Source organism: Ambystoma mexicanum, chromosome 8, assembly GCF_040938575.1.
Source record: "Ambystoma mexicanum isolate Mex_15411 chromosome 8, UKY_AmexF1_1, whole genome shotgun sequence".
Taxonomy (NCBI): domain Eukaryota; kingdom Metazoa; phylum Chordata; class Amphibia; order Caudata; family Ambystomatidae; genus Ambystoma; species Ambystoma mexicanum.
In genome coordinates, this window is record NC_090929.1 from 1485509616 (window position 1) to 1485524239 (window position 14624).

A 14624-nucleotide genomic window follows, 5' to 3' on the forward strand; every position below is an offset into this window, starting at 1 on the left:
GGCCCTGGTCCTCGGCTGACATCGTATCAGGTGGCGGGGAGTTGGGTCTGCTGCTGGTCGTGGGCTTGGCCTGTGAGCTGGCTTCGAAAGTCAGTTTCTTCTGATTCTTGTCTACTTTCCCCATGGTAGCTTGGGGAGAGTGTCCGTGCTGAGTTGCGACTGTCTTGGTCCGGATGTTAGCACGATGCCTTTGGTGCTTGATGTGGAGAGTCCGTGCACCGAGCGTGGGGCCTGCACGGCGCGCTGCCAGAGTTTGCCACAGGCCTTCTATACCAGCTGCGCTGAGGGGCGGCGGCACACGGTGCAATCAGCGGCTTGTATCAGAGCATCCGGCCCAGCCATTTCGGGTCGGCTGCATCTTCTTATGCCCAGGATCAATGCTGCCGGGGTTTACTAGCTTTCAGATATCCGGTTAACCAGATCAGGCCTCTCCGCACCTGCAGCTGAACGGATGGGCGTCGTGGGAGGTTTCGCCGGGACGGCTGCCACGCCTCAGGTTTCTAGAAAGCGGCCCTGAGCGTGGTTAGCTCCTCCGCGCTGCACACCAGGTCTGCGCCACAGCGCGGCCAGCCATTGGCGGGGGCCACGCAGATTAAGCCGCGTCCGGCGGCGGGACAGGCGGGCCCACCCAGCGGCCGCGCCGAGCCCGCCCGCGCTGCAGTCTGCTCCTACCTGGGTTGTCTCGGGACTCTAGCACCCCGGCTCGTCGCTCCACTGCCCTCGCGACGGGCTGCCGCGTGGGACGGAGACCTCCTTGTCCCGCGGGTGCCAGTACGCACACGTCCACTCTGCTTGCACGGCGGTGCTCCTGGTCCCGCCGCCGAGACTCCCGCCAAGTGCCCGCCTCCGCCGCTCCGCACACACACAGGGGCCGCACCACCCAATCCGTCAGCCGGCAGGCCTCAGATTTGCGAGCGAGTATCTCGGGCTGTAGGCAGGCGTCTGAGTCGAGATTTATCTCAAAATGATCAGTGGAGCTTCGTGAAGGTGCACAGCTGTAGGATGGGTCATTCCAACCATCACAGGAGCATCGATGTTACAGGATTCATTAGAGCCCTACGGAGCTCTCTCAGGAAGCGGCCATCTTGGTTGGCTCTCTAGCGCCCCCTCTCCATGTTTGCTGCTTGTAAAGTGTGTTATGCCACAGTCAAGCCATCTCACAGGACGGAGGTGCAGGTAGAGAATCTTTCAGGTTGTAAACCAACAATGCGAACACCAATGTGCCCAATGATCAGCACTGAGGGGCCCCTTAGCAATTCAGCCAGCCATACCAAAGAGAAGGGGTCTGAAACTGAAGTGAATGTGTCTCAAAGAAATCTCACATTCAAGAGGAATGGTGATCTGGGTAGCTTGTACGTATGGAAACTTTTTTAATAACAAAATTCAGGAGGGGTTGTATGTCAGAAATGCAAATTTGCCATGAATTCAACTCTGCGGAAAATGACCAAAATGTCATTTTTTCCCCCTTTTATTTTATTGAACAAAATGTTATAGTGCATCAAATCGCCACCACAGTAGTCTCAGAGCACCTAGGTTTGTACTTTCATGCAAAGTGTTTAAGGGCAGGCTATCTGCAGACTGTCTTATTAGGCGCGTTATCCAGATTCTGATTGTGAGAACTTCTTTCCTATTGTCATTATACATAGAAGATTGTCCCTTTTTATTGACAGTACCCTGATAAACGCAAGCTCTAAGAGGATGGTGTATGCTATAATGCCACAAATTCACGTCCAGAGAGACATCTGTGATGCTAGAGGGTATTTTGCTATATCTAGGTATTGAGATCAGCCTCCGCTCTGAGATAATCGAGAAGTGTGATGATTGAGGCAGGGATTTGTCCCCCTAAACCAGAGGTCTTCAAACTGGCCTCATTCCCAGGGGGGGGCACGAGGCCGCAGCCTGAAATGTATGAAAAAAGACAATTCATTTTAAATGGAGGAAAGGTAAAGCGGGGCAGGGGGAGTCCTGGGCAGGGGTGGCTCCTCTATTATGTTAATGTTAAAGGATATTTGTACCATGCACTATCAGCACTGGAGTGGTCCCCTGGTGATCTGGTGGTTCTGAAAGAAAGGAGCGGTGGGTATGCGTGAGGGGCACCAACCCAGTGGCCCCCGCACCCATTATGGAAGAGCCGAGGAGTTAGCCTAGTGAAAGAGAGAGAGAGAGAGAGAGAGAGAGAGAGAGAGAGAGAGAGAGAGAGAGAGAGAGAGTGTGTGTGTGTGTGGCGAGTGGGGGGGTGGAGGGTTGAACAACAAAGGCATTTCGTTGTTACACAATCCCCCTGCCCACCTGCCAAAATCTGCTCCCTGTCTGAGGCACTGTGGAGCCCAGGGGACAGGGATGGTATCTTTTTACTGGACATCTATCACAGATGACCAGTAAAAAAATGCCATGCCTTCCCCCTGGACCTCCCAGCACCAATTGCAAACTGTTTGGCTTTTTACCAAATTTTTATTTAAAGTATCCTCTAAAATGTAACATTTTAACCCATTATTTAAAAAAAATAAAAAGACCAACATATGTTAGAAAGGTCCTGAGGGGACACCCCGGGTGAGGTGTGGGTGTGTGGGGGCGTAGGTGTGTGTGTTATTTTTAGGATAAGATTTACAAAAAGATGCACAGCAGAAAATAAAGAGTTGGTGCTAAATGAACAATGACTGAAGGAAAGGGTTAGTAGCATGGAGCAAGAAGCACAACATATCAAACACATGTGTGAGTATAAGACGGTACAAGGATGGAAGAAGGAAAATGGGCATGTGATGAGGTGGCCCCACCAGGAACATGGACTCCTCTATGTGTGGATGTCTTTAGGACATCAGGAGCAGCATGGCGCTCAAGAGTGTAGCTACGGGCATGATACTCAGGGCGGCTTGAAGTTCTTGAACTGTTTCATGGATGGTGGGGAAAGTTGCGCTTGCGTCCTCATGTTAGGCTTAGGCCTGGTAGATAGCAGGATCTTGTGTAAAATGAAAGGACGTCAGATTATTTTGCCTTGTAGACATATTAGCCAATTGTATTGTTGGATAACCATGCATGATACCGATGTGGTGGACTTGCTGGAAAATTCGGTCTCTCATAATTGGTTTGTTAGGTTCCTTCTCTTCCTGTCACCTTCACTTTGCAATATACTGAAGAGGCTGGTGCAACAAAGGTTGTTCATCGCATGTTCGATGCCTCTTCTTGATTTCTGTCAGGGATTTTACCAGTTGGATCATGATTTCCCGGTCTCCGAGACTCTATTCAGTACCCAAAATCGTTGGTGCTTTCCCCAAGAAAAAACCATTTCTAATTGACATTCTCATTCTGAGCAGGATTCTGTGCCAAAGTGGCTACTTGGATGGCTCCTGCATTTCTTCAAAGCAGGAAGCAAAACCAGAGTGTCCAGAAATGGACTGGGCAGATGGCAGGAACTGTGAAATATAGCATGTGGTTCAACAGAAGGAAACCAGAATCTTAGGAGTCAGGATACAAGTCAGGAATGCCCACCCAGAGTCTTTTTTTTGATAGTTTTAGGGCCAGGCCTCTTAATTGCAAGTCTGGTTGGGAACCAAGACAGGTCAAACCGTTCCTTGATGCCTGTTTGTTACAGTGTACTCTCCTTGTTTCTGATACATATATTGGTTGGTTTATGATCAGTAATTTAGATGCATTCTCTTTGTCCTGAGCTATACCTTTGGGGTCAGTTGTGGCTTTCGTATTGGATCAATTTTTGGTGATGTTTTGCCAAAGGTTAAATCAATGAGCTTTTGCGTCTTCTGCTTCAGAAGCTTCTTGTAATTTGTAGCAAAGAAACTAGGGACATTCTTTCATATCTTACTAGGTTCATAAATTTGACTGTAGAAACTAAGTGGGTGGAAAGAATGCACTATAACTTGCTTAATTTAGGCCTAAAGCCATTCACGGATGGACTTGAATGATTTCCTATGGCAATTAGTATGTACATATGCTTCCTAAGGTCAGTGAATTGGTTAACGTGGAGAGGGATTTGGCTAGAGTAATCCACCCACCATTCTTTCAATGACTAATTCAGTTGGTCCTGCTGATCAATTATCAGCTCCAAGACCAGAGAAGGGGATTTGTGGAAGGCTTGGGGTTTTGGAGGGTATGTGCCACCCCAAAGCATGGATATAAGACTGTCTGATGAGAAGACATTGCATGCAATTGTGCGTTTATTATGGTAGCCGCGGACATTCTCTAAAAGATTGTTCTGTTGTCCTGTAAAGGTTTTGGAGAACAAGGTCACCCCTCAATTGGGAAATTAGACTATTTCAACTAGTTCTATTGGAAGTGGTTCCATGGTGATGTTAAAGGTAATACTTTCTTGTGTGGGCAATCCATGAAGCCTCTACATAGCTGGATGTTAAAGCCCTGGGTGTCTATTTGGACCAAACCTGGGCTAAACAGTTTGGAGTTCCATTTAGTGCAAAGCCACAGGTGGATAAAGTCCACGCAGTAGATGGCAACATTGATATACTTGGTCTCAGTGCTGCGTTTGATACAGATGATAATCCCACTTTGCTTTCTACTCTTCTGGGTTTTCTTCACGATTGTTTCTGCTTTCTTATGGTTTCCCTCTGGGTTCGGTTCTAGACCCACTCTTAATTACATTTTATATATCATCTGTGGTCTCTTATCTATGATCATGGTTTCCAGGTTCACTGCTATGCTGATGAGACACAGATCTTGCACTTTTTCCCTTCCTTCAATGAATATTTATCAGCATCTTGCTTCTTGTCTTTTGGCTGTTAAATCTTTTATGTCTTCCTTTTTCATTAGTCTAAACCCAAAAAAAGAACTCTATTATTTTCTACTTTTGCTTTAATTCTCTTACCTTCTCTGATTTTATTTCCTTTATTTCAGCTTCCCATAGTCATCAAGTGCGTAATCTAGGTTTAATCTTTGTTTCTTCTTTTTCATTACATGTCCACATTGCTGCTGCAGTCCAATCTTGCTGTTTTCATCTTTTTGATATTAACACAATTCGTAATTTGTTAACTTTTGCTTCTACCATATTTGTGCGGAAGATTGTTGTTCTATTCTGTCTCCATTATTGCTTTTCTTTGTATGTGAACCTCCTTAACTGTGCTCTCTATTCTCTACAATCAATATTGCATTCCATGGTGACGATCTCTTGTCGTCCATCTTTTTCTTCTTATATTTCAACTTACGTGACCTGCCTTCATTGGCTCCCTGTCAAACCGTGATTTAAGTATGAATTTCTTTGTTTAGTTTTCAAAGTATTGACGCTTTGGCCGCATCCAACCTTTGTTCCTTCATCTGTCTCCATCGTCCTACTAGAGAGGTGTGCTCTGCTTCTCAATTTCTTCTCTCTGCACACACAAAAACCCCATAACTTAAGCAGTATATAAAGGGATAGATTGCTGTGTTATTAGATGTCTGAATGGCAATATGGGGGCAGTTGCTGGGGACCCCCGGGTCTCAAGGTCCCTTTCATTTGAAATGGTTGAAAGGCCCTGACACCATCCAGGATTGTTACTCTCCCTCGCGATGCGGAGAGCCCCTAGCGTACCCATGTTCCTCCTTTGCCTCCTGCAGGTTGATCGAGTGTGCAAAAATCTAAAAAGGTAATGCCACACAAATTTTGGGGGTAATCAGAACCTACAAGAGTTTCTCATGGACGAAACAGAGAATGAGGCTATTTCTGGTACATCGATTCTCCTTACTGCTGACAAAATTGAAAAATGATGCATTACATTAACAGACATGAATCTAAAAACCGGGAGTCACTAGATGTGAGGCAAGCACCCGATCTGCCACGAAATGGGCCACAGATATTTTTAAACATTGTCTCGCAAGTCAAAAAGGCTCTAGGGAGAGGATATATAACCAACTGCAAGCCTGTTATGTGTGCATTAGGTAATTTAGGACTTGGAATACATGTTATTGTATGGATCACCAAATTCAAATATATAAATAGCAAATCATGCCAATTGTCACTTCTGGAATGGAAGCTAGTTTTGTAAAAATTTATATTTTGTGGTTAGATAAATTGGAAGGCAAGATATGGCGTCCTATTTTGGGTTTACCTTTGTGCACTTCTGTACAATGTATCAGATTAGATTTAGGACTCATCTCGCTGGTTACTCTTATAGAAATGTATAGAACTGCTTTTTATTTGCGTATATCAATGACCACAGATGAGTACCTATTAGGAATATTAGACAAATTATTTTGTGATAATTTTTGTATATCTCTGAAGGATTTTAGTAGCATATGTTATATGTTCTTTATGAGAATTAGTTGGAAACCGAATTGGGAGATTATGATACATTCACAATGGAACTTTTTGATCAAGTGTGTCGGTGGATTGGAGAATGAATGTTACGTATGTAATGGGAAAACAGTGTTTGCTGAATTTTCAACCGAGTCGTTCCTCTTTTTAACTCTGCACAAATATTTGCTAACTCCTCCTTGTCCAAAATTGTGCAGATTTCTTGTGTGATTAAGTTTCAATTTCCTACCCTCATTTTTACCATTGGGTGCCAGAAACGGCATTATGTATATAGTTATGTAGATTATGCAAACTTCCCCAGGTGTTGAAGAGTACCCGACACCTATTAACTCAATGTAAACGTCTTCAGGTGTCGCCATTCCAACATTTGATTATAATCTGTTGTGGTTAGATTCAGAGCACTTCTTGGCCTATTGCATTTTGGGTAGGTCTTTGACTATTGCACTTATGGAAGATCACTGATGGAATTATTATAGAATGAAATTAATTTATATGAATTCTTTAGGTGCTTGAATTGTAAGAATGTTCTTAACCTTGTTTTTATAAATATGAATTTTCCAATATGCATGTTCTATTAACTTATAAATTGATACAAAATTAAAATAAAAGATACTGTAAGTAAACCTGCCCATGCTAGTTCTGCCACTATATATAAGTATGGCCATATAGGAACATACTCCTGTTGGCTTTGACCTTAATACCAGAAAAATGCCATACCACAGTAAGAAAACATATCTTCGCTGGCGGCGTAAATTTACCACCTTACCCCATGTAAGACCACTCATGTTGGCTTTTCCCTTAATGTCAGTAAAATAAGCCAGGCCATAGTAAAAAAAAACATGTTGTTGCTGGCTGCACAAATCCTCCCCATATAAGAATACTCATCGTGTTATTTGCCCTTAAAACCAGTAAAAGAAAATTCCATTCCACAGTAAGACAACATTTCCTTGCTGGTTGCACCAATGTCTGACCCCTGTGTAAGAACACTCATCATGTTGGCATTGCCCTTAATTTGATTAGGCTAATTCCATACTACAGTATGAAAACATCCAGTCTACCTGCCCTATTGTGGTACATTCCAACCCACCACAACCCCATCTCAATGTAATAACACTCATCAAGTTGGCTTTGTTTTGCTGAGCAAACCATGCCACTGTAAGAACATGTCCATACTCCGGGCTACACCCTCGCGCACACAACACATTCATAACCATTCATCCACCAGTGACTCGCACGTGCAACTTCTCAGTAATTTACACAAGCATCCATAACATTCACACTGCATTCTCATTCACATACACACTTGCACCCATACACATCATTCATACTGTACTCATTCATACATGACCACTTACAGAGACCCTCCAGTAGAGGAGCAGGTGGGTGCGTTTTCCCTAGCTCGCGCCTCCTCACCGACATCATACTTGAACAGCAGGAGAAGAGCTATATGTGGGAACCCATGTGTTATACCTATACTGCATCGAGAGTATGAGAGACGATATGCACTCAGGCAACCATACCGAATGTACCCTCATACTGAAAGAGCAGAAGGATGTCAGCACGCACTATTGAACATCGGACAAGGGTAAAGTGATGTCAATAAGAAGATAAGATATACAGGGACATACAGAAACAATGTGAAAATACTTAAGAGTGATGATGTAACTACAGTGACAAGCGAAACATGTACGAAATGATACAGTAATCATATATACAAAGAAGATAAAGTAACTTGCTGACCAATGAGTGTACATGCGCAGTAACGCAAGGTAGATGAGACATAAAGAAGCTTGCTACAGAGGATGATATAACGTGGCTAATGCGGCCATGATAGGAAGATGGAGGTCGGCTCGTGTTAAGACTCAATCCAGATAACTCAGAAACAAGCCAGGGCTGCAGAGTCAGGAGACGTTGGAGAAATAGCTTTGTGTGCAAAACAAAGAGGTCTATGTTGGCCTGGGATCAAGGGTGCTATTTTAAGGAATAATTGCAAGGCACAAAGGGAGGCAGACAGGTAAAACTATGTACGTAAGACATATTTCTCTTAGATTAAAGAAGACGAAAACACCTGCAAGAGCTAATTATTGGACAATTAACAGTGAATAAGGTTTATACAAGACGAAATGAGCAAGTCTCTAGAGGCTGAGAGGAGCAAGAACGGCCAGTATAATTAAAATCAAATAACAGTAAATATGTATTTTATTTATTTATTGGGTATTTGTTAGGCGCTTATAAAACAAGTACATTGTGTTTCATATCACCCACAGGGCACCAGGGAGGGAACATGGGGTTGAAAATGAATACACTGGAGGATAAAGAAGAATCTACTAGGCCTTGTCAGCATTTAGAGCGTGTAAGTGCAGAGAGAGTAGAGGGGAAGAGGGAGTGGGGGGGTAAGTGCTGGAGTGTCCGTTCTCATTGGTGAGAAGCAGATGTAAGTGCCCAGTGTAGGAAGTGCTAGGGAGCGTTCAGCTGCAATAAGTATGTAATTGCAGGCCTATACGGGTATAGGCCAGTGGGTGCCACGGCAAGTGCTATAAGAGGGTGGAGGCTGGAGGCGATTGGGTGTGGGAGGCCAGGGCCCCGAAGGACACATAAGGGCCCTGGTCACCAATCTCAGCAACTGTGGGATTAGCAGAGGAGGGAAGAAGGGAAGGAAGAGGTTAAAAGGAAAGTCTTAAGGAGCTTCCGGAATTTGAGGAGATCCAGCTCAAGACGATGAGGCTGTTCCATAAGAGGGAGCTAGCAGAGGAAAGAGATTGGTCACCAGCCCTCTGTTTAGCAAAACGCTTGACACACAGAGAGTTGGTACCAGAGGAACGTAGGGGTCTAGAGGGAGAGTATATAGTAAGAGCAAGTTGTCGAAATGGACAAATTTGCGGTCTTCCCACATGTCATGTAGAAGTCACACACAAGGGCTATTCATTAAGCTTCGGATGAAGATAGTGATGTGCTTGCACTCCCTCGAATGTCCTAGAATAGAGAGCAGGCTTCAAGGTCAAATAGAGACGAGAAACTTTGTCTTATGGTTGGACTGATGAAAGATGATGGACTTATTGGGAAAGTGGGGAGTCATCTGATGTGACTTAAGCACCTGGGTTTCGTGTTGCCTATGTGCCACTAGCGAGCAGAAAGTCTAAGGTTGGGTGAGCATGCCAACTAATCAGAGGGTCTATGAGTCAGCGTGCTATACAATGTTGCACAGACCAATCCAGATCTTTGCTATAATCAGTATTATATGTATTTAGAGGTAGTTCAAGGCGTACCCTAGAGATAAGTGGCAGCCAATGATGTACTAACCCATATATATTCCATAGATACATAAGTTCCCCTAACCAATCCTTCCCGTCAATAGGTTTTACAGTTTGCCACATAGGATGACATCTTAGATGACGCATATTGAGGTATATAACTCCTCTATAATCATGTTTGTGTGTGTGTGTGTGTACGAGCATCAGTCCGTCTTTCATCAGTTCGCCCTACTGCATTGAATAGAGATATTTTCTGAGTCTGTCCAGTTATTAGGTCTTAGATCTTTATTGGTAATTCCATCTAGCACAAGAGACGCTTCAAGGTGCTAGAGCACACTCCCTCGCATGCACGCATACATACATACATACAATCCCTGCACCCATGTATACACACCTACAAAAATGCGTTTCTATCTTTACCTGTTTCTCTCCAGACACGACGCGACTCCTCCTCATAAAATGCTCTGCGGGCCTACAACTCCTGTGCTCACCCTGTGGGATGATTCAACCCACTGCCAATGCATCACTGTATTCTGATGGTGCCAGAAACATCAAAATGGCCGCAAAACCCTTGTGCGCGCCAAAACCTCTGAAAATCGCACTCTGCAAAGCACAAAAAGATGGCTGCCCAATCTGCCATGCATGTTGTCAGTGAGGGAACAGAGATCTCACTCCTGAAATATGTCACTGGGCTCCACAACATGTGAAGATGGAGTACAGAGGGAAAAGCACTGCTCTGCTAAAAGAAATCCAAAATCTTGCTTTAAATCCTTTTTCTTTGTTGCTGAAACGGCAGAATGCCAGCACAAAACACCCTCAAACATCCAAAATTCTTGCTGGGTGCTACAATTCACTTAGTTCAAGAAATCATTGTGAACTTACAATATCCTGAAAAGCTGAAAGCATCAAAGAAACATCCGCAGCAAAAATTGCCTGCCTGTGGAATCTGTCAAAATTTGGGTGCAGTACCATCAACCGCCTGCATGACAGCTGTCAGAAGCCTGCATGATAAACTTGAAAACATATATATAAACTGAAATCAAATGTTTGAAATCTAAGTGGCCTGTTCCTGAGAGTACCCTATGTTGTAATTGTTTGAGCCCATGGTTTAAAATCTGGAAGAAGTGTTCTAGCTGCTAGTTGAAATCACAAGTTTGTTTTAAGCTAAGGAAAAATGCAACAGAATTAACATTTAACTTTAAGCCTGACTAAAAGCCAACCCAAACTGGAATAACAGCTTTCCTCACAGAGGCAAGGCCTCTCCCTCCAGCTCTCTCCAACAGGAAATCACACCTAAGTGATGATTATAGGGTGGGGGAAGAATTTGGTCTGCAGTGGGAAAGAAGACAGTGGACATCCTCCAGCTAAAGGAAATGCGAGGTGTGAAGGGTCATACATGGCTTCTGCCAAGGAACAAACAGGGAGGAGATGTTCCTGGGTCCCAGAGAGAGACCAAAGGGGTGGAGCTAAACAACCATTTGTTGCTTAACAAGGAAAAAAGACACATTTTAAAAAGACTGATAACTTACTATGTAAAATTGTGAAAAATATAGAAATAACACCATTGTTAATGTAATGTCTGGATGCATGGATGAAAAGGCGCCAGAACTCTGACATGTTCTGGGAAGAAACGACGGAAAACAAAATGTATTTCTGATAAAAATATGAAAGTTTATAAACGCATGCCCATGTTCAACATGCAAATTTATAGAAAGTTGCTCCTAAATTGGACATTGTGTTCCGGATGAAAAGGGCAAAATTCTGTGAGAAGCAGACACAAGGTCCCACAGTGACGGGGCTTGGAGGAGTATCTGCTACACAAAATATGTAATCTATATATATGATTGTTATAGAGGTTGCACATGTGGAAATATGTATTGTACCAAAAGTAGATGTTGTGTTCAAGGAGCTAGGGGTGGACTCGAAGCCTCATAAACCCACTCCATAAAGGTGACACCCTGTTTTTCTCCTCCTATCAAGGAAGAGAGGAGACCCTGACCAATCCCTGTCAAAGGGGCGAGCTTAGGATAAACCAGCACACACACCCACTTTATCATAAGCATAAATAGAGACAGCAGAGGGCAGAAAATGACAGACAGATTCACCCACTATCCGATTGCTGGTGAAGCACCCTGCTGCAGAACTATCCATCTTACTTGCTCCAGACTCCAGAAACTTGGCAAAGAAGAAAGGCCCATTGCATGGCTGAACCATTTTCAGCTAGGCCTTAAATTTCCAGAACCAGAACCAACCCCAGACACCTAGGGGGAACATAAACATACAGCCAGGCTGTGCTGTACTGCTTGCCTGCTGAAATAATTATCATCAGAACCAAAAGATCCAATCCAGTCCTGTGCTGTGCTGTGATCAGAGCCATTGCAGACCCGATCCAGTCCTGTGCCGTGCTGTGAACAGACCCAGTCCAATCCGGTGTGCCCAGCTGTCTATCCCAGAACTAAATTCCCTTCTCTAACCAGAAATCTTGATGGACCAGAATCCTGATGGTTCAGTTTCAAAACATATCTAGTGAGTATCTATAGATAGAACTGTGTCACTAGCATATGTACTGTCCATAGTTAATCCCTATCTAAAGCCCACCCTATCTTGTCTTCAGAACCTGATATTGTTATGAGTATTTTTGAATTGTCAGAACATTTTTTGCGCTGAGTTTCTCTTATTTGTATTCTAAAATCATAAGTCATTAGTGTTGTTAGCTAATAAAGTGAATCCTAGAAAGAAATTGAGTATCCACCACGTGAAGGGTTCCCTGGCCAGGAACTGTGGCGATTCATGTGTGGCATTCTCTTTTTCTATAGTCATAATCTAGTGTAGGAAACCCCATTTGTCTTTTAAAAGTGCATTCCTGATTCCCATTCTTGTGCCTGTCTCGAAAAACGACCTCCACTAAAACGTCCATAACTTCCTCAATTTTTGTGCTAGAAACAAAACAAAACAAAAACATGTCTGCTTGTAGCTAACATCCACAGCTTTAATTTGCATCTAAAACCGCATCCCAAATCCATATAGTTCTCCCATAATCGCGATTACCGCGCACTGAAAGGTTTGCAGCGAATTTCGTTTTAGGGAAATTCTGACACGTGTAAAACAGCTTTTGATTACTTCCGACCCTAATTTTAAGATTTCACATTGTTTCTTAGTATCAAATCATTGCTAGTGTTTGTGTGCAACTATCCAAAGCGGCTCCCATAAGAATTTAAACAATTTCAGCAATTTAAACCTTAGTGTTTTTACCCAATCCATTCTCAAGATAACTTTAGAACCATTCTGACCACTTGCCAATCAATTCTGTTTTTCTCTTGTGTTGCTGGGGGGAAATTGGGATTGATATTTTGTTTGAATTCTGCCATTCCTGAATACCTGCTCTCTCCTCCTATCTCTTTACATTGCCTGTTGGGGGGTTGAGGGCTGTGCAGGGGAACTAGTAACCACACTGCTATTTGATCTGAACATACACACAAAAGTATTATTTCTGTGCTGAATTGTTTTGCTCACTATTACTCCTTGTGTATTAAAGAGATTATTTAGTGTTACATCACCCCGTTGGTGATCAGTGTGTACCCATTACATCATAGTGTGATTAACTTGTGAATACATAAATAAATATTTTAACTTTGCAAACCAGCCTGATTCCTGGTTCAGTGTGACTGGGGGGGGGGGGGTTCCAGGAGAGGGGCGTGATATGAGTGGTACATCGTTCAGAATAAAATAACTTTTAGACACAAATAAATATGGATTTCAGTTGTGCATTACACGTTAGGCGTTGACTTAGGTGTGTGCCGGATTGAAATCCCTTACAACCCAGACAGGCACCATGAAGCAGTGAGGGCTTCCTGTTTCCTGAGACCCCCTCTCACTGACATCTCTGCTGTTCAGATACTGACTTATCTTTTAATCACCACTCAGCATTTACAGATTTTAGGTGGGTCATGCCCGTTTAGTCCAGCCCACCCCACCTCTACACCCCCGCGCCAGAAGATAACAAATATACAGCAGCCAGGCACACTCCAGATTGAAACACTTGTGAGTAGGTGCGTTATAAATGCCGTATCATATCATATCATACTTATTAGGTTGATGGCTGCACAGTAAGGCACATGCATAGTTTGCACCCTGGCAATGGGAGGTCCCACTCCTGAACCCAGGTTTGTGCACTATGCCCACACCCCATTTGTCGGTGCATTGAAAGCTGAGGATTGTCAGCATTGGGAATGCTATACTAATCCTGAACATGTGCGGCTAATGCAAGGGTCCGCAACTGGCAGCTCCCCCGTTGCTCTGGCCCACCACACTGATGATTTCTCACCATTGATTATGATGGTCAGTGTTGAAGGCAGTTGTACTCCAAAATTTCTTGAGGGCCACAGGTCACAGAAAACTGTCCTAACGTTTTAAATGAAGAACATACAATCATCTTATAAAGCACTATTTCTTTTAAAAGTCTGTGAAATGGCAATTTGGTAGGTGCCCATGTGGTCAAGGGGCAAATATGAAAGAGGAGTTGACGCAGACTGGTGATTTCTGTAGGTCTAAGTTAAAGTGTTGATCAGAATAGGGTGACTGACCTCCAACTCCAAACACTGTAATTGTGTAATTTTGCTATAGACTTTGTTTGGGCATAGAGCAATATGGAGGAAAAGCCTGGTCGTTTTGTGCGACTGATCTAACTTGTTTATTTCTCTCTTTTATTAGATTAGAAACGTGTTCCATCTGGTTTCCAATTGTCGTCTATGAAAGGGAGTAGCAAGTACATGTGTGGCGGTTGGTGTGCACGGTTTGCAGGTGTCAGTCGCTGGTTCCAGGCATGACTGACAGACAGATGACAATGCAATAAGCAGGGAGTCGTTGGTGACAATGTGCTGCTCAGTGATAGCACCAATCAAAAAAGCTAGGGAAAACTAGCATGCAGTCGGGTTGTGGGGCGAGAGTTGTCTGTACTTCTGACCTAAGCTGTGGGCCTCTTATTCTGGCCTGAGAATCTGGTACCATATCCTCCCTGTTCTGCATTTCTGGTGTCTTCTTGACTGTTCCTAGTAGTCTTTCTGGACACCTCCAAGAGAGGTGAAAGCAGACCAGCAGGCCACTGGGTGAGTAGGAACAAG